This window comes from Ictalurus furcatus, chromosome 1 (genome assembly GCF_023375685.1).
Source record: "Ictalurus furcatus strain D&B chromosome 1, Billie_1.0, whole genome shotgun sequence".
Lineage (NCBI taxonomy): Eukaryota > Metazoa > Chordata > Actinopteri > Siluriformes > Ictaluridae > Ictalurus > Ictalurus furcatus.
In genome coordinates this window covers 9,306,820-9,327,723 of record NC_071255.1, presented here as the reverse complement: position 1 = coordinate 9,327,723, position 20,904 = coordinate 9,306,820, and the positions used below count along the sequence as shown (strand labels likewise).

The following is a 20,904-nucleotide window of genomic DNA, read 5'->3' as shown; positions in this document are numbered from 1 at the left end:
GGCACTTCGTCCTAGTAATGGACCATGCCCCCTTACAGTGGATGGCCAAGGCCAAAGACACAAACGCCAGGGTAACCCGCTGGTTCCTTGCCTTACAGGACTTCTCATATCAGGTCCAACACCGGGCGGGGGCCCAACATGGGAATGCAGATGGGCTCTCGCGGCGAGACACTCTCTGGGCCCGCCACCCAGCGGCAGTAGGCTCGGAGCTGAGGGGGGGTACTGTCGCGATGGACCGACAGCCGGCGCGCATGATAAGAAAGTCGCTCCTTCCCGACTGCCGCGCAGGCATGAAGCGGACAGCCTCGCGCCAAACACACCATCAGCTGTAAGGACCGTCACGGTGGGGCAGAACCGCTGAAACTACTCCGGCCGGAGATTGGGGAGTCAGTCGGGAGAATTCCACCACTCAGGCGATGGGGGAAGAGTATAAGAGGATGCTCTTCCGCCCGTGCGAGGGAGAGTACTAACTCACAGACCACATTCAGGTGCGGACGAAGACGCCAGCTGGTGAGATCACACACAACGGTGGATGACGGCACGGGAGACCCCCACACACTTCCTGGGAATCCCGACACGCCCTCAAAAGCGTCGCAACGCCAGCCACACCCTCACAAAACCTCTCACACTCACCCACACATGCCTCCTCACTGCAGACAGCACCGAGTAATAAGAATAAAACCTTAATCACTGTATCACTACAACTATGTGCTCCACCCTTCCCCGGGCTATTTCCCTTACACAGTGAAATAATACACTAGACACACAAATAAAGTTAATTTTGTATATTATAGAAAATAACCAATAGGAACAAATATAGCAGTAAGGAAATAAAATAAATGAAATAAATAAAAAATTAGAATCCCAAACTTACACACTAAACAATTATCAGAAGAACACAGTATATGTCCACTACACAATTATTAATTTAACATAACATCCTTCAAACAATGTGGTACTCAAATCAGATCACATCGAACTACTAACTTAACTAAACTCGAGTCTTGGTGAGACAGAGTTCACAGTCTCTCGGTTTACCAAGTACCGGGTCAGTGCAGTCTGAGTGTCCTCCTCCAAAGGAAACAAGTGTCAATGTGCACACAGTTCTACCTGATCCCTTGGACCAAGGGAAAAATAAATCAAAGCTCTCGGCGCAGTGTGCTGAAATTGCAACCTCCTAGCTGCAATCAGGTTCTAGGTTGAGTGGGGTTGGCTCGCCATCCATTACTGGAACAGTTTCTCCGAGGTTATCCAGAATCTTCGCTGACGGGTCGGACTCCACCGTATCCGCGGTCAATCAACATCTGAACTCAACATTAAAACCTGACCTACATGAGATAGGTCACATAAAATTACTTAACAGCTGACTATTAACATGGTCAGCATAACTGGAGTTAATATCAGTAACTCAGTAACCACATTCATAATACACTTAATAATTTAACTGCGTGAAAGCAGGGCATGAAAACTAGCTATCCGCTTATATTCACTAACATCAGTGTTTCAACAGTTACTAGGCCTCAAGGTGTAACAGTTAGTACACTCAATTTAACATTTGACAAAAAATACAATTAAAACATACATCTCAACGGAGCTACTCCACTTACCAGTGTTAGCAGTCCTAAGTACAGAATACCATTAAATATCCTGTATTTATCAGTTAATATATACACAACATATTAACGAAGATAAGGCACCTTCGCCGTTAGCTTACAGCTTACAGCTAGCATACAGCAACACGAGGCGCGGCGGCTAGCGCCGTTTATACCAAGGTTAATAATCTAAAATGGCAGATGTCGCATATAAGTTGATGGATATAAACTCACCAGTGCAAGAGAACGGCACATTACTCTAGCATGCCTTCCAAATTAGACTCTCTCGTGGCACTTTACACTGTTGGTAATTTATACCCGTAACAGCAGAATCAAGATACCGCTACGATGCCTCAGTTACTACTGAGTCTCTTCCTATCTCGAGGCGGGCTCAGCCATCCCATTGGCTGGAATGTAACAACTCTCAATCTTACAGGCTGATGTCCTAACAGCACCCTGACCTCGTATTGGATGATACTAATAATCACTCAGGACTTATTTATTTATTTATTTATTTATATCTAAGTTTTACCCCTGGGTTACATATGCTTTCAATCGTTGTCCTGCTGGAAGTTCCACCCACTTCTCATCTTCATCATCCTGGTGGATGGTAGCAGATTCTTCTCAAGATTCTCCCGGTAAAGGGCTCCATTCATCGTTCCTTCAATTATATGAAGTCTGCCATTACCATGCAAAACAGCCCCACTCCATGATGCTTCCACCTCCAAACTTCACTGTTGCTATGGTGTTTTAAGGGTGATGTGCAGTGCCATTTCTTCTCCAAACATGGTGTAGTATGACAGCCAAAAAGTTTAATTTTGCTCTCGTCTGACCAGACTACACTCTCCCAGTATTTCATAGGCTTGTCCAAATGAGTTGTAGCAAACTTTAAACGAGCTTCGACATGCCTTTTCTTTAGTAATGGAGTCTTGAGCAGATGAGCGTGAGCAGTGGAGTGCATTGCCTATTGTTTTCTCTGTGACGATGGCACCTGTGTGAAACACAGAAGTGTTTCTGGAGCTCTTTCTGAGTGGTCCTTGGCTCTTGGGCTACTCTTCTGAATATTCTTGCGAGGAGCTCCTGTGCATGGCTGGTTGATGACTTAGTGATGTTGCTTCCACTTGCGGATAATGGACCCAATGGTGCTTACTGGAGGATTCAGAAGTTTTTGAAATACGTCTGTATCCGATTCCATCAATGTGTTTTGCAGCAATAAGTTTGTGAAGGTCTTGGAGAAAGAGCTCTTTGCTTTTACCCATCATGAGATGTTTCTTGTGTGACACCTTGGTAATGAAAAGCCTTTTTATAGACCATCAATTTACTAACCCAGCTGATATTAATTTGCACAGATAGGAGGTATAATTACTTACAGATTTCAGCTGGTTCCATGCCTTACCTTGCCTTGGAGAACTGCTTTTTTTTTAGTATGTTCAATACTTTTTTCCTGTGTCATTCCACTTTTATTATCATTTTATTTATAAACTTTAATATTGTGAATTAGAAAGTGTTACCAAACACTCCAACAGTGATCATTAATGTTTTCTCCAAGTTGCTTTTCCTGCCATATATTACATAGAGTAATCATTTCCTTTCTTCTGCTGTATGGACCAATAACTACTTGACCTGTGACATGCTCTTATGTTTTCAAAGCTCCTCTGAATTGTATGACTTATGTGACTGTTTGTTCTGCTACTAGGTGGGTGCACAAGGTAGCTTTCAAAAGAGGAAATCTATATAATAGCATTTAAAATATTTACTGAAACAGATGTGAATTACAACATTACAAATGCATACCTTACAATAGTTCCTGAATGCTATTAAATTATTGTTCCTCAATAGAATTGAATGTTTTTCTTAAAAACAAAAACAAAAACAAAAAAAAACGTAGCATATAAATCATATGAATGTCTATATAAAATGTTAGTTTTTAGTTTTTAGTTTTAAATGTGCCATTATATTATATTTTGAAACAATTGATATGTGAACTGGATGTTCATATGTTTTACAAAAGTATGGCTTAAATAATGATTTGTTTGTTTTAATTTTAAATTATGCATTTTTAAATTATTTTAATATCAATGATAAGTAGTCTAACAAAGTAATCATTCACAATCATTCTTAACTTCATTCCAGATAACAGCATTTGTTTGGGTTTCATGCAGAAGATTTGATTATTTAGTGGCATCCTGGAAATAATTCCATTTGGTAATAAACAGAATTACTTACATTGAACACTGGACAGTGAACAACAGTTGTCTGAGCTGAACTGAGATCAGCAACAGCAAACACTTATGTCTCCCTGCATTTAATATACTATACAATATATTTATTGTTTACAATGCCAAGTTCATCCATTTATCATTTGAAGTTCATTTGTATGCTGAAAAGAAAAAATGCGGTCTAATTTGTCAAACATCTGTAAGTTCAAAAAAAATTTTGTTGAGCATCCTGTTTTCCTCAGTGTATGACTTACTATCAAATACTGCTTATAGAGTTTTATATTTTACTTTAACTTGAGTCTTGTCAACTGTTCAGAGCCTTTGAGTTGAAGCTGCTTGTGGGTTGTCTGGTGTTAAGTAGTGTTATGGTGTCAGTATTGACAATAGCACCTAGGCCACAATATAGGTGCCTCAAACCACAATTTCTACTTCACTTGAAATAAAGTCATTTTGATCTTTAATTTCAGAATTCAATGAATAAAAAGGCAATCAAAGATATTTAAATATAAAGAAAATGTATGTACATACACATTACAAAAAGTTAAACACAGTAAAACATACACAGACACATACACATTAGATTGCAGATCCAAAACAAAAACAACAACAAAATAAACAGAGTGAATTAAAAAATTTTGGCACATATTTAGAATTTCCACTTTGTCCAAGTTATTTTGCTATTAATAAAACATAGACCTCCACACAACTGCAAGGTTTTGACTATTTACAAATGACATATATATATATATATATATATATATATATATATATATATATATATATATATATATATATATATATATATATATCATATTTTGAAGCGGCATGACTTACCTTTTTGTTAAAACTGACAGAAAGCCTTTTTTTAAATGTGTGATGGAGTTAAATGAATTAATTATTTAATTATATTATTTGGCATGTGCCATGTTGAACTTTCAGTGACAAGTATGAGGGAGTGTGGGGAGGGGAGGGAAAATGGCTAATCGGGCCCAATTTGGACATTTTCACTTAGGGGTGTACTCACTTTTGTTGCCAGCGGTTTAGACATTAATGGCTGTGTGTTGAGTTATTTTGAGGGGACAGCAAATTTACACTGTTACACAAGCTGTACACTCACTACTTTACATTGTAGCAAAGTGTCATTTCTTCAGTGTTGTCACATGAAAAGATATAATCAAATATTTACAAAAATGTGAGGGGTGTACCAACTTTTGTGAGATACTGTATATACCAGTGACTACATTTCCCATCCTGCACTGTGGCCTACAAACATGGCCCGCCATGGATGCAATTCCCAGAACACTCACATTCATTCTAATCATGCACACCTGCATGCAATCTCACACACAATCACACCACACATAAAAGAGACTGTTTGAACACTAAATATTTGCGAAGTATTACGTGAGTTTCCATATACCAAGCATTTGTTTCTCGATTCGTGTGTTATTGTTTTGATCTCGATTCTTGTTTTGCCTTGTTTGCCGATCGCCTGACCTATTGCCTGTGTATGACCACGTCTATGTTTCATGATTTGAATTTGTCTGCCTGTCTCTCATATAATAAAGCTTTTATCTGCATTTGCATCCTTCCTACCTTCATTGCATCCATTACGTGACATCTATACAGCTTGTAGATCTGCTCCCACTCTCCAGACTGGTCCACTATCAGCATGTTTCAATGAAATAACTCCAATTTTAAAAACTTAACATGGACAAAACTGAGATCATTATTATCGGAACACCAACACTTACTAAACATATCCTCTATGACCTTAGTTGTGACATTGATAGCACTCTCATTAAACCAGCTAGTACTGTAATAAATGTAGGCATCATCTTTGATCCCTCCCTCACCTTTGAAGCGCATATAAACCCCGCAACTAAAATTGGTTTGTTTCACCTGCATCACATTAATCGCCTCCGTCCCTTCTTTAGCCTCAAAGATGCTGAAACACTGGTTCATGCATTTATTTTCTCACAGCTTGACTTGCAATGCTCTCCTCATTGGTCTACCTGCTAATTCTATTGCTAGGTTGCAATATATTTTAAACTCTGCCGTTAGACTTCTCATACATACCAAGCGCTCAGCTCACATTACTCCAATCCTTTCTGAACTGCATTGGCTACCGGTTTCATTTCATATTAAATATAAAATAATCCTGCTCACATTTAAATCACTTCATGGTTTGGCACCTTTCTATCTTAGTGCACTGCTTTTCCCCTACAACCCACCCCGCTCTCTCAGGTCCTCTGGGCTCGGAGTGCTCTCTGTCCCTAGATTTTGTCTCTCAACCATGGGTGGCAGGTCTTTCTGTTATGCTACCTGCTGGAGACAAGTGCAGACGGGCAGGGCGGCGAGTGCAGGAGCGAAGTGAGATGAAGCGCGGAAAGCAGATGAATAACAGCGAATAATCCAACGGCGAAAAAGCGAGGAATCGTAACTGTAGAGAACAGTCAGGGAAGTACAAATACCGGGAAAGCTAGATTAATTCTAAGGCTTGGTAATATCACTAAGTCACAGGAACTAAGCGTTTACTTCACGAGGGCGCGACGCTTAAAGAGACCTTTTATAACTTCGTCAGCCGCACAGGTGTTGGTGATCAATCCTCAGGTGAACTTGAGCACGGGCATGGCTGGGAAGTGTAGTCCCCTTCCGCCATGTCCATAAGCGGTGGTGCCCTCTGAGTATTGCGGCCGTGAGTTTGCCGTGGCATAACAGAGCCCCCTCCCCCAAAGGGCTCACTCCAGGAGCCGAATCCCTCCGAGACCTCCCTCTCCTTTGAGATCCCGGCCTCTCTGGATGAGCCGCATGGAAGTCTCTCCGCAGACTCATGTCCAGGATGTCCTGTGCTGGGACCGAGCACTGTTCTTCTGGGCCATACACCTCCCAGTCTACCAGGTATTCGACCTTGCCCCTCCTCCATCTGGAGTTCAGGATCTCGCGGCCATGGTAGGCTGGGCGGCCTTCAATCTCTAGCGGTTCCAGTGGGTGGTCCTCCGGCACCGACGTGGCCAAGGGGCCCGTTATGACTGGTTTGAGGAGTGAAACATGGAACGACAGGGCGATACGACTGTGCTGCGGTATGTCCAGGTGGTATGTCACCTCCTTGATTTGCTTTATGACTCGGAACGGGCCAGTGTACTTATGCTGTAGTTTCTTGCTTGGGAGATGTGACTTTAAATCTCTGGTGGACAGCCATACTCTATCCCCTGGTTAATACTTGGGATGCTCTCTCCGGCGCCGGTGTGCCTTTTGTTTGGCGATGCAAGAGGCCTGCACTAGCCATTGGTGGGCGCGCTCCCAGACCTGTTCACTCCGGCGGAACCACTCATCTACCGCAGGTGAGTCAGTGGGAGAGGCATTCCAGGGGAACAATGGTGGCTGGTAGCCCAAGACACACTGAAATGGGGTTAACTGGGTGGCAGAGTGCCGTAGTGAATTCTGCACATATTCCACCCATGGCAAGAAGTGGCTCCAGTCTCCAGGATTGGTGGCACAGAAGGTTCGGAGAAACCATATGACCTCTTGGTTAAGCCGTTCTGCCTGGCCGTTAGCCTGTGGGTGGTACCCCGACGTGAGGTTAACAGTGACCCCCAGCTTCTCCATAAAACTGGCCCAGACGCGAGATGTGAATAGGGGAACCCATCACTTACGATCTCCTCTGGGATCCCGAAGTATCGGAACACATGTTGGAATAGGAGTTCGGCTGTGGTGAAGGCAGAGGGTGTGGCCTCTAGTGGAATAAGGTGCAGGGACTTCAAGAACCGATCGATGATTACTAGCATCACAGTATTCCCTTGTGAATCTGGCAGGTCCATTATGTAGTCCAGGGCCAGGTGAGACCACGTGCGGTCAGGCGTGGATAATGGTACCAACCTCCCGGCGGGTAGAGCGCATGGAACTTTGGACTAAGCGCACGTACAGCATGAGGATACAATGCGCTGTACCTCTCTAAGCATATAGGGCCACCAATACTTCTCTGCTAATAGATGGTAAGTGCGACAGGCTCCTGGATGACCCGTCGCTAGTGTTGTGTGGGCCCAGGTGATAAGTTCCTGACGGTACCTCTTTGGAACGAACTGTCTCCCTGTAGGACAGGTTGCCGGGATACGTGACGTGGGAACACGGGCTAAGGCCTTATCTAGGGCCCACACAGGCTCCAACAATACTGGACAGGGGCAAGATATACCGTTCCTGGTCCTCCTGCCCCTCTGGGGAGTGTATGCGAGACAGGGCATCAGCCTTTGCGTTCTTGGTTCCAGGCCGATAGGACAGAGTAAACTGGAACCGGGAGAAGAACAAGGACCAGCGGGCCTGGCAGGACGTGAGACGTTTGGCGGTTCTCAGATACTCTAGATTTTTGTGATCAGTGTAAATAATAAAGGGATGTGCGGCTCCCTCCAGCCAGTGTCGCCACTCTCCTAGGGCTAGCTTAACGGCCAGGAGTTCTCGGTTCCCTACGTCGTAGTTGCGTTCAGCGGATGACAGCTTCCGAGAAAAAAATGCTACGGGGTGCAACTTTGGTCTGTCTCCAAATCTCTGAGCCAGGACGGCCCCTACTCCTGCCTCAGACGCGTAGACCTCTACAACGAACGGCCTGGAGGGATCTAGGTGCCTGAGGATGGGGGCTGTTGTAAAGGCCCGTTTAAGTTTCTCTAGAGCCTCCTGGGCGCTTGAGGTCCAGAGGAGCCGCCGAGGCTTACCTCTCAGAATGGATGTCAGAGGTTGCACTACCTTACTGAAATCTCTGATAAACCGTAGGTAGAAATTTGCAAAGTGGAGAAAACGTTGCAGCTCCCTCACGGTTCGAGGAGTGGGCCACTCCGTGACCGCCTGTACCTTGCGCAGGTCCATGGCGACACCCTTCGGGCTGATGATATATCAGAGAAATGAGATCATGTGTTGATGGAATTCACATTTCTCGGCTTTCACATAGAGCTGGTATTCCAGTAAGTGACGCAAGACCTGCCGGACATGCTCAACATGTTCCTTGCGGGACGTCAAATTTACCAGAATGTCGTCGATATATGCGATGACGAACCTCCCCAGCATGTCCCTCAGTACGTCATTGATTAAGTTCTGGAACACAGAGGGAGCATTAGCGAGCCTATACGGCATGACCAAGTATTCATAGTGCCCGGAGGTGGTACTGAAGGCCGTTTTCCACTCGTCCCCCTCCCTAAGGCGGATCAGATTATACGCACTCCGCAAGTCCAGCTTTGTAAAAATGGTCGCAGCCCGAAGCTGTTCCAGGGCTGAGGGAACGAGAGGCAGGGGATATTTGTATTTCACAGTCACCTGGTTGAGGCCTCAATAATCTATAGATGGACGGAGGCCCCCTCCTTTCTTCTCCACAAAGAAGAAACTAGCCGACCCGGGAGACATGGAGGGCCGAATGTACCCCTGTTGGAGAGCCTCCTGGACGTATTTCTCCATGGCCCGCTGTTCCGCTTGAGAGAGCGGGTACACACGGCCCCGAGGTGGACTAGCCCCGGGTAGGATGTCAATGGCACAGTCATAGGGTCGGTGAGGTGGAAGATGGCTGGCTCTTTCCTTGCTGAACACTTCCTGGAGCTCACTATGCTCAGGGGGGACTTTAACCGGAACATGGGACAGGGGGCTCTCTACTGTCGTCGTAGCTAAAGGAATAGTAGGGCCCCTCAAACAATTGTGTGTGCAATACAGGGACCAGTGGGTAATTTGTCGGTCAGCCCAAGACATTTGGGGGCTGTGCAGCGCTAGCCAAGGTAGGCCGAGAATGACGGGATGTCTGGTGGAAACAGTGAGATATAACACGATGGTTTCACAGTGGAAGGCACTGACTTGGATGTTAACTGGCCACGTGCTGTGAGAAATCTCTCCTCCCCCAATGGGGGACCCGTCTAAGGATTGCAGTTCTCGTGGTTGGAGCAGGGGACGTACAGGGAGGCCAAGTTTCTGCGCAATCCCTTCATCAATAAAGTTCTCGGCCTCTCCGGAGTCAAGTAGCGCTGAAAGAACAAAAGAATGGCCAGAGTGAACCAGTAATATCAGTAACTCAAATGTCTGAACAGGGTACAACTTGTTTAGACTCACCCGGCGAGGCAGGGGTTGGCTGTCCTTACTCCTTTCAGCCGCTCGCGGTCTCTTGTGGGGGCACTGATGAATGATGTGTGTGTCCTCGCCACAGTAGAAGCACCGTGAATCACGTTGGCATCTCTCTCTCGCCTCCTCGTGGGTCCGGGCACGTCCCAGCTGCATGGGTTCGGCTGGCGGGTCAGGCTCTGTAGACAGAGGATGGCCCAGCGAGTAGAGGTTGGTATGCCGGAGATGGTCCAGCCGGGTAGCTAGCTCAATGAGCTCATTGAGTGACATCTGTTCGTACCGACAGGCTAATTCTCGCACGAATTCCGGATTCAGCCCCTGCCGGAAAGCGGTCTTGAATGCTGGCTCATTCCAACCGCATCGGGCCGCGATGGTGCGAAACTCCAGGGTGTAATCCACCGCGTCCCGTGAGCCCTGTTTAATCCACAGGAGCTCCTGTCTGGTCTCCCACCCATCGGGGGAATGGTCAAAAGCTTGTCGAAAACGGGAGAGGAGATCAGCAAGCGAGGGTCTGATGGTGCTTTCTCGCTCCCATTCCGAAGTAGCCCATGCCAGAGCGCGCCCGGTGAGCAACTCCATGAAATGAGTCAGCTTACGGGCCTCCGACATGTCCGGGTGACTCTCAAAGAAGAGAGTGCACTGTAATAGGAAGCCCTTACAGCACTCCCGTTCCCCAGCGTATCTCTCTGGTGTAGGCACCGGTGGTTGATGTGCTGTTGGTGTAACCGGAATGTGCACAGTCGGCGCGACCGGAATGAGCGCAGCCGGCACGGGCTGGGGAAACGCTGGGGCAGCCTGAAGTGGATGCATAGCTGTAGCGGAATGAAACGTGGCAGCATTCAAACGGGAAACTTGCTCTACTAATTGTGAGATCTGGTCCCGATGCACCACGATCACGCAATTCTGGTCATAATACCTGCGCTCCCACTCTGGGGCGTCCGCTGCCTCCATAGTCGGCGAAGTAATCTGTCACGCTACCTGCTGGAGACAAGCGCAGACGGGCAGGGCGGTAAGTGCAGGAGCGAGGTGAGATGAAGCGCGGAAAGCAGATGAATAACAGCGAATAATCCAACGGGGAAAAGCGAGGAATCATAACCGTAGAGAACAGTCAGGGAAGTCCAAATACCGGGAAAGCTAGATTAATTCTAAGGCTTGGTATTATCGCTAAGTCACAGGAACTAAGCATTTACTTTGCGAGGGCGCGACGCTTAAAGAGGCCTCTTATAACTTCGTCAGCTGCACAGGTGTTGGTGATCAATACTCAGGTGAACTTGAGCGCAGGCATGGGTGGGAAGTGTAGTCCCCGATCGCCATGTCCGTGAGCGGCAGTGCCCTCTGAGTATTGCGGCCGCGAGTTTGCCGTGGCGTAACACTTTCAGTGTTGTAGCATCTAAAATATGGAATTCTCCCCATCTCACTCTCCGCAGCATCACATCCATCTCCGCGTTCAAAACGCAATTAAAAACGTATCTGTTTTCTCAGTGTTACCTGTCCTAATCTGTTATAATACATTTTCTCAGTGACTGTACTGTGTATTTCTTTTCTGTGTTTGGTTGCTCTTTGTTTTTCACATTGTGTATTTGTGCATGATTGTTCATTGTTTATGTATCATTGTATTGTAAAGTGTCCTTGAACTCTGGAAAGGGGCTATATAAATTAAACATATTCTTATGACAGCACATGGTGCTTTCCTACTACAGATGTTGTAGATGAGAGAGGCAGTCAAATGGCTCACAAGTGTTTGTTTCAGTGGTGTAAGAGTTCGAGTGTGTTTTCTTGGGACAGCTATGAGAATTGGAGAAAGGTGGACTTCTGACTTGCTCATGAAGGCAGTTTGCGTTTACACAATGATGCGGTACTAAGTCCTGTGGACTTTTCCATCCCTTCAAATGAGGCATGCGTCTAATTTTTAACTATGACAGTTTTAATTTGAGCTAATTAAACCTCTGAAAGCTCCACAGGCGCCGATGGGCCATTGCGTGCAAAACTATACAATGAGAGTCCGCATTGAAAGGAAGACTCTTCCCCCTTTCATTCATGAAAAGCTCGAGCCTATTAGCTAGCTACCATTCCGACACTTCTCCCATCTGTGCTGCCTCCGATTTTGTTTTATGGTTTCCTCCATAGTCACACCAGGGGCTACAGATAGGGCAGAGGACCTGCACTGCTATCCATTGTGTCTCCATTTAGCCCTGTGAATTCAGGAGGAGAGAATTCCTCTATCTCATCAGAGCCCTGTGCACTGCTGCCACTGCAAACTTTTTGTCACAGATTATTGTGTGTTCTGAAGGCTCGCCCCCTCTTCCTCCCCTGCCTGTCCCTGCCACGCCCACTCCCCCTCCCTTCTTTGCATAGCCATCCACACCCATTTAAGTTGCATTTTCCAAAAACATTTGAGAGTTAGACTTGAGCTGAAAGAGGGAGGTTTCATGACCTTTAATTTATTCATTCGGATTTATTGACTTGTTACACAGTTGTCAAACCATGTGCTCGTTTAAAAAGCTGACTGAGGATCTAAAAAAGAAACAAATTGATGCATACAAATCAGGGGAAGGCTATAAGAAGATATCAAAGTGATATGTTCTAGCTCACAATTTCCACTGATTGAATTGTCATCAAGAAATGGTCGTTAAGGGGGAATTTGGAAGACAAGGCAAGATCTGGAAAACCAAGAAAGCTCTCAGATAGAACTGTCTTTATACTGTGCAGTAAGTAACGTAATGGTACCTCTGAAGTTGTTCAGTAGCTAGGCTCAGTTGGGTTCAGTTCAGCTAAGCCAACACACATACACACACATGCCTCATAATGGTTATTATTAAATGACCATCCACAAATAATTAGGTGTACCACATTCATTTGATCATTCCCCCACACCCTTGCTAAACCATGCTCCCACTTGCCACATCCTCATTTCTACCACTTCTGATGTGTGTGCTAAGTTTTGTGAGTTTTCTCATTTTAATAATAATAATAATAATAATAATAATAATAATAATAATAATAATAATTAAAGCTGCAAGCAGCATTTTCAGGGGCCAAGCGCCCAGACTCAGTGATTACGTTTACATGGACAGCAGTAATCTAATTATTGACCTTATTCTAAATAAGACATTATTGTGATCAAGGTGTTTATATGAGTTGCTTTTAGAGTACTCTTTCATGTACTCATTTTACATGTTATAGAACATAGATCAATTAACGGCACACATCATTATGTCCCCACGCAACGCCATCGAAAGTTCCCTCCGAATTTCATGTATCAACATACAGTTCGTCTTCGTTATGGTACCGTATACAGTTTGTGTGTTTAATTTTTAATTTTTACGAACGCTTCAAGTGCAGTTAATTATTTGTCATGTTATACGTACAAATAGATGACTGCTTGAAGCCGTGGGCTGCGTCCCAATCCAAGTACTTACCTGCTATATAGTATCTGAGATACATGTAGTACACCTACTATATAGTAGGTAAGTACGTGTTTTTGAACGCAGTCGTGCTCTCTTGTTTGACGTAAAACAGTTGAGCACTGCCGTGTGTGATCGTGTCCTTTCGCAAAATGCGGTGAAAACACCCACATGATGTTAATAGTGTGATTAAGGTGTTTACATGTCTGTAATATACATCAATAATGAGACTAAAACATGGGTCCTCATACATGTAGGGCTGTAACAACTAATCGATAAAAATCGATAATAATCGATTATGAAAATCGTTGTCAATGAATCTCATTATCGATTAGTTGGTCTGAGCGTGGCACGAGGCATGTTTACTCATTACGTTACTTCTGTTCCAAAAACACACTTCAGAGAGTAAATACTAAAGTTATGTCCCAAATGAAGTACTATACACTTACACTGTGCACTACAGTCTAGTGTGTGGATTTTAGAAAGGTAATATCATCTCAAATACTAGAGTTTGTTTGTTTTTTTTTTACTAACCGGAATTATAATCCACGAGAGCGTATAACGTCATACGCATGCTAGCATTGGCAAACACCCAGCGTCAATAACAATGACTTTCTTCAGTTTACTTTCTGTCAGCGTTACATTTTATTCCCAACACGACCTCAGTCACCATCAGACAGAGGAGAAATCGTCACATAACTGAGGAAGAAAGTGTGTAACCTCCAAGTCGTCTAAGGCAGGGGGGCATTTTAAACACCGTGGAAATCAAACTGATGCACGAGGACAGACTTATGTTTACATCCAAAATGCTCCACTGTGTGCATGGGGCAGGGGAAACTGGTGCAAGCTGCTTAAAAGGTTTAGTTTAATGTAAGTTTATTGTCATTATATGCTGTATTTGAAAGTGTAAATTGTTTGTGGTTAGGAGATTCAAATCCAGCTGGTGGCAAAGCTGGTTGTCTCTGTTTTCACTCCTTTAATCTCAAAAAATTCTGATGTCAGAAAATTGTAAAGGAGATTCAGACTCTATATCTACAGTTTCAGTTTCGATTTTCTTAGACTTGTTTAGATTTTCTTTCAAGAGCTAGGATTTTTGGATCTATCTATAAGATGATAGGTTGTATTTGTATGCATAAAATGTTAGTTTTATATTTGTATATGTTTCTCTCTCTCTCTCTCTCTCTCTCTCTATATATATATATATATATATATATATATATATATATATATATATATAATATATATATATATATATATATATATATATATATATATATATATATATCCCAGCTTGTTAGCAAGTTGGGGTCAGAGCCTGATCCAACATGGATCATCAGGTTTTACACAAACTTGTGGAGTCTGTTTCAGCTCGTGTGCACACTGTCATTAATGCAAAAAGGGGACATACCAAGTACTAAGATACTCTCAAATTCATGTAAATATTTCTAAGATCCTACTTTTCATTCAAGTTGTTGCTGATAATATAATTTGTAATGAAAACCTTTTTTCTTAAATTGATTAAATTACATCAAGCTGCTTGTTTCCCTTACATTTGTTAAGTTGACAGTAAATAATTATAACTTTGTATAATAAATATCGCCACTTTTATTTTGGTGTATCTTACGTAACAGATACTTATGCAATAGTTACAGCAGTGACGTGCTTTTACATTTCCTGTAAATAGTATGACTCATTTGATTTGTCTGTTCTGCCATCAGCTGTGTGCACAAGGTAAGTTCCAAACAAGGGAAACTGTTTAATAACATTGTTTATATTTACTGAAATAGAAGAATGTATATCTTAACTGGAAATTGTATATATTTATTATATTTCTGTTCTGCCATCAGCTGAGTGCATAAGATAAGGTAAGTAACTATTTAATAACATTTACTGAAATAGAAGAATGTTTATATTAGCACTAAATGAAATACATGGCATTATGTTTTTTAAAGCAAATTGTATGTGAACTGGATGTTCATATGTATTTGAGTTTTACTCAAGAATTTCATAAATATTGATGTTGGTTTTATTTTTAGTTTTTCATTTAAAATATGTTAAAATGTATTTTTGAATCATATTCTGTTCATTCTTAACTACAATCAAGATAACATCATTAGCATTATTATTAGTATTATTATTAGATTATTAGATCTAGTATTTTAATGGGCTAAATATAAACTATAAATAGGGTCATTAACCTACAGCAGTTAGGGGAAAGTTCCAGTAAGCAAAATCATTTACTTACAATGAACATTTTCATTTAACAGTAGCCCAACCTGAACTAAGATCAAATGATCAACCAGCAACAAAAACAAACACTGGTGTTGCCTGTCTGGTTTTTTAAGGTAAGGCTTATAGTAAATAGAGATATCTATACCATGACATTACACATTCTACTGTACACTAAAGGCGTGTTCACACTTGGGCAGAATACTTGAGTCTGAGCCTAGGACTAATTCTGGATCGGTTCAGAGAGGGGCTCAAAATACCATATTTATTTTCATGCTGAAGGATTACTTCCAAACTATGGATTGATTACACATTATTTTCTTTGAGGGTCACTTGTAGTCCAGGAAGTAAGAATACGGTCTAATTTGTCATTCCACTGTACCTTTTTCTTCTGTTGAATGTCAAAATACACACTTTCAAATACCACTGACAGTTTTTACTTTACTTTGATGGTTCAAGGCATTGAAATTGAAGCTGCTCACATAAACATTTAGAACTGTCCAGTTTGTGGCTGCTTCTTCTTTGTTACAGCGAAAAACTATAAATTATTATTTTGGAAAAACACAACTTCACAACTTTCACAACAGACGACATGACTACCACGCAATATTTGGTGAAAGAAGCACAAACAGACACAAAATAGCCCAATAGCTAGCCCAAGCAGAGATAAACCTAATTAACTGTGAAAAATTGCATGAAAATTTTGGTGATCGCAAACTTTTGGCCATGACTATAGTTCTTTTTTTTCTGTTGCTATTGTGGCTTAGCATTCATTTCAAAAGAGGTATTAAACAAAGGTAGAATTTTTTTTTTCTGATAACTAATTTCTTAGTGAACCAGCTTAATGCTTAATTTATCAGGCGTGATGAACTCAGCTCTTTTAATCAGTTAAATACTTATTACTCTTTAGACATTTGATGTTAACTCAGTGGATGTTTACCTTTATACACTCTTTCTTGAGTAAGATTTTACATTTATTTAAGTACAATTTTTCTGCACTTTTTCCACCCCTGCCCTTTAGGCACATGCCAATTCAAGAAACAAAATAATTAATGCTTACTGTATAATCAAAGGTGTACACGTATATAGCCCAAGGGTTGAAATGATATTAAAACAAGACATGTATAAGCCATAACAGGCACAAGGCTTACTCCAGTAGTTCTGAAGGAAACTGCACTGGCAGTTCAGAATATAATGATTGACTGGACAAACAGGAAAAAAACATTTCCTCATCTTTGCGCACTAACTTTGCAGACAAATACATATGTGGTATAGTACATAAATACAGTAGATGAATACCGTAAAAAAAAATATTTATCCATTAAAAAGAAAGAAACAAACAAGCTTTGTAAATGAAGCTGGACAGTTTATTCAGCAAATCACGTTGCCTTTAATATGCATCCAGCCTTGTAGCTTACTACTGTAACTTTGTTAGTAAATATTATGTTATGCTATTGCTCATTTCAGTACCCTAAATACTATGAATAAATAAATTATGTCCTATGTAAAACTTATCAATTATCCTTAAAAACATTAAACATATGTTTACACATGGTTGGTAACTCATAATACTAACTTTCATAATTTCATGAATAATAGATATAAAAATATTAATCAGAATTTGACAATTAATAAATAATACATACCAGTTCATGTAGTTGCCCATGTGTGTAGTCATAATTATAATTGTAATGTACATATTTTCACAGACCCTTGAATATACTGTATTCCTTCATTACTAATTGAGCTGCAATATATTGGTACCTGTTTAAAATCATTTCAGTTACAAAGAATCAGTAAGATGTATAGCTTTCTAATAAATTAGATTGCTATTCAATGTGAAACTATGATAATAAAAATATTTGTAAATATTGATATAATGTGTTTGTAACATTAAACACTAGATCAGTAGCCCTGTAATCTCTAGTTACAGTATATACAGTATGTGCAGTTGTAAAATTGTGTTAACAAATGTGTGTAAGGCATGAATTCAATAGTTATAGATCTATTTGCAGTACCTAAAATAAAATAAAGGCTGATCTAAAGATTTCCAATCTATCACTAGTTACATCTCAGTTTCCTGTGCAGGTTAATACAATATAAATCGAATAAAATGTGCACATTTATCTTTGGCTACATCTTTGCACAATATATGACCATGCATACTCCAAATCATGTTTATGACACACAATCACCTGTACAGAGCTTTTTATTTTTTTTAACAGAACTAAGAAATGTATTTCCTCTCTTATCTGTCACTAGATTTTATGTCAACATTCAGTGGTACTGTAATAAACATGGAGACTTGGATTAGTGTGAACGTTTTATTTACAAGTGTGTGCAGTTCACCGTACAGGTGACATGTTTTCAATGCCAACAGTCCAAACTCCTCAGTCATTAAAGAAAATGTACATAGTACAGATTAGTCAAGGTTGGAGATCTAGTGGTTAAGCAGGTGAATCACAATAACATTTAATTGATTTTTACTCCTTGAACCTGCTCTCCATTTCCACCCATGTATGCAAAGCACATTCGGCTCATGCTGATTTCCTTCAGTCAACTGCCTTCACTACCCTGTTGTTCTTTCTGAACTTTTTTTTTAACCAACAACATTACATACAAGAAATTGGCTTTAAGCCCCTCTCCTAACTCATCCATCTGCTTCACACCAGCTCTAACACTACAGTGAAAAATTATTTCACACTTTAATAGCTATTTCTTTTCCAAATCATTCATTTGTCTACTAATCTATCTTATTAATGGCTGTTAAATGTAGAATTTCTCTTATACTATTGCCAAGAGGTTAAATATCCTTTCGTTTCGTACCTTATTTTACAGTGAATCCAGAATTTGTCTTTCATCTAAGTTAGATTTGACTATGCAAAAGCCAGTTGAGGTCATTTTTTATTCATATCTTTGCAGATGTGTTTAGGCTTAGCTAAGGCAGTTTGACTTATCTGCACTGAGCATCTGAATGGGAGTTTCAAGCAGAGACTATATGCTAAAGAAACTGCTTGAGGACATTTGCACCAGTCTGTGTTTATATCTAACATGCTGTGAGCGAGCAGCATCTGCTTTGAGGACAAGATCAAGCGCTTAAATGTGAAAAGCTACATTTTGATTTTCGCTTCCAAACTTGATGTGACATGCCCAAATAATAAAAACAAGCATAGATTTGTACATATAGTACACATGAGACTTCTCGTAGAAGTTATTAGTTGATAAAGTGTTTTATTGTTAACTGTTCTATTGTAACTTCATTCATCCATCCATCCATCCATCTTCAACCGCTTACTCCTTTTCAGGGTCACAGGGGAACCTGGAGCCTATCCCAGGAAGCACCAGGCACAAGGCGGGGTACACCCTGGATAGGGTGCCAGTCCATCACAGGGCACAATCACATATACACTCACACACCCATTCATACACTACGGACACTTTAGACACACCAATCAACCTACCATGCATGTCTTTGGACTGGGGGAGGGAACCGGAGTACCCGGAGGAAACCCCCGCAGAACGGGGAGAACATGCAAACTCCGCACACACATGGCCCCGACAGGACTTTGGTTTCCTCCCCCAGTCCAAAGACATGCATGGTAGGTTGATTGGTGTGGATATTATATATATTCTTCCTAATATATAATATAAGTAAATAATAAAACAGAATGGGGTGTGCTGTTATAAGAAAACGATGTGGTAATGAGATGTGGGATGATGCAAAGTGGAGTTACTGTTACAACCACGAAACGCATTATGAAACAACTTAATTTTTTTTCTTTTATAGTCAGATTTAAACTTGTGGAATCCTGTTATCATTTAATTTAGTACAGATATAAGCAATTGTTTTTCTTTATTAAGTAATGTTTTGAGTTAGTTTTAATAACACTTAGTCATTTATTTATTATTATGCTTTATCATACAAATCCCTCTGCAATGATAACATAATAAAATTAATGTATCACGAATTGAAAATTCAACAGTGCTGTGGTATATAATATAATATAATATAATATAATATAATATAATATAATATAATATAGAAAAACAGTGATATCACAAACACACACCATCCACTTTAATAGGAACACCTGTACACCTTCTCATTTATGTAGTTATCCATTCAGCCAATCATGTGGCAGCAGCAAAAATAAAACACATAGCAAAAAATTTTCAAATAAATAAATAAACATCCTGTAAACGAAGGGTCTGCACCCTGAAACACCTTCAGTAGTTGATGAGATAGTTCAGAGTTGAATGACCTCACTGATTTGACCTGACAGGAAGTCTTTAATAACTGAAATAAGCACTCTTTACAACTGTGGTGAGCAGAAAAGCATTTCAGAACACACAACACATCAAACCTTGAGGTGAATGGGTTACAACAGAAGAAGGCCACATCAGGATCTGGACAGGTGAAGATAAGAAAAAAAAAATCAACTGGTATGGACCAGTGTTTCATCAGCTTAGCAACTATGAAACTGAGTTTTTCCACATGCCTGACAACCATCAGGAGCCTGGTCTCAAATTACTTCAAGGACATGCAGATAGGATTTGCCCTCCAGGATTTCACTACTGGATGGCAGCAGCAGTTGGAGGTAGGAATTGCAATGGGATGTTCAATCTACCCCATCTTGTTTGTGGTCGACTTTGAGGTAATACTCATTGGAGCAAGACAGATGTTGGGAGGAGTCAAATTGCCATCTGGACCCCCCCCCCCCCCCATGAGCAGCTACATGGATGATGTTGTTGATGAGGTCATCCTTCACCAGTGTGTCAGCACATCCAAATTGTCAGAGAAGGTGGGGGTAATACAAACGCCACACAAAGAGTTCCATCCAGGACTAACCCTAACCCAGGACTGAAGAATAAGAGTTGGTCTTGGCAGGAAGCTCCAGTTCCCTAGTGAGATGACCAACACAAGTCTCTGCTCTGATATAGTGATTTGGTCCAGCGGTGCCAAGACCGTGCTCCTCATCAAGCTAACTGCGCCATGGGAGGAAGGAATAGAAGCTGCATTTGAGAGTAAGAGGCTCAGTACTCAGTACTCAGATTTTGTTGCTGAGTGTAAGGAAGTTGGCTGGAGAACCATCATCTACCCGGTAGAAGCAGGATGCTGTGATTTTTTGGAACATCAACTGTTCACCTCCTGAGGGGTATGAGAGAAACTGGAGCAAACCAGTGGAAGACCCTGAAAGACCTGGCTGAAGAAGCTGAGAAAAGCAGCTTTTTTAGCTCTGGGTGAGGAGGAAGGAGAAATGTTGGGGTAGTATCATTTAACCCAAGGTCCAGTTGCAGGGGGTGGCAGGGAGAAGTCACCAGGAGATGTTCTGGAGTTAAAGGAGCGAAACGTTGTTGTGTGGTGGTACCTGG

General features: G+C 41.6%; 1 long non-coding RNA gene across 1 annotated transcript; it reads left to right on the top strand.

The window, feature by feature from the left end:
- Nucleotides 1–15,004: 15,004 nt before the first annotated feature.
- Nucleotides 15,005–19,548, top strand: LOC128607078 (uncharacterized). Its single transcript, XR_008385793.1, has 4 exons — nt 15,005–15,033; nt 15,150–15,167; nt 15,570–15,647; nt 18,837–19,548. It is a non-coding gene; the product is annotated as an uncharacterized LOC128607078 (long non-coding RNA).
- The last annotated feature ends 1,356 nt before the right edge of the window (nt 19,549–20,904 follow it).